The sequence below is a fragment of the Plasmopara halstedii genome (assembly GCF_900000015.1).
Source record: "Plasmopara halstedii genome assembly, contig: Scaffold_437, whole genome shotgun sequence".
In the NCBI taxonomy this organism is placed as follows: Eukaryota; Oomycota; class Peronosporomycetes; order Peronosporales; family Peronosporaceae; genus Plasmopara; species Plasmopara halstedii.
The window spans coordinates 194463-194752 of record NW_020187357.1 but is presented as its reverse complement, the minus strand read 5'-3'; positions in this window follow the sequence as shown (position 1 = coordinate 194752).

The window sequence follows — 290 nt, the reverse complement described above, 5'->3', positions numbered from 1 at the left end:
GCTGGAGCGCCATGTTGCCACTCGTAGAGTTTGCACTGAACAATGCAGTGCATTCATCAACCGGCTACATGCCGTTCTACGTGAACGGGCTGGTTCACCCTCGACCCCCGCTGACGCCGCCATCCCATGGCTCAGGGCTTTGTGGGGAGGAATAGAAGAACGGCTAGCTGATGTCAGTTCCCTCACCATCCGTAAGGAAGTCGATGACCTCTTGTCTACCAGACTGAGTGTCCTACGACACGTTCGCGATGCGATGGCTGAAAGCCAAGGCCTGCAAAAAATATGCAGAA